This window comes from Halyomorpha halys, unplaced genomic scaffold (assembly GCF_000696795.3).
Source record: "Halyomorpha halys isolate HHAL.00 unplaced genomic scaffold, Hhal_1.1 Scaffold721.1, whole genome shotgun sequence".
Classification (NCBI taxonomy): domain Eukaryota; kingdom Metazoa; phylum Arthropoda; class Insecta; order Hemiptera; family Pentatomidae; genus Halyomorpha; species Halyomorpha halys.
In genome coordinates, this window is record NW_027114085.1 from 235471 (window position 1) to 235790 (window position 320).

Genomic DNA, 320 nt, shown 5'->3' on the forward strand with positions numbered 1-320 from the left:
TTTTTCACAAATAATTTCTGAAAAATTATTAATTTATCTTTATGCTATAAAAGTCTGTTATTTCTATATTGGCCTGTAATATTGCTCGGTCTAAAAATAAAGAAGCTGCCAGTATATTGATGCATTGTATTTGTATTTTCTTTTCTGTATTATTCATTTTTGTTTTTTGAGTTTCCATGTTGTTTATTGTGAAAACGCTGAAACTTTCATTTCAAGTCTTCATTCAAACTTTCATTTTCCCTTACCGATTAATATTTTATCGATTTTATTACTTATTCTTTTATCAACATCAATACATTTGAAATGATAGGGAATAGTAT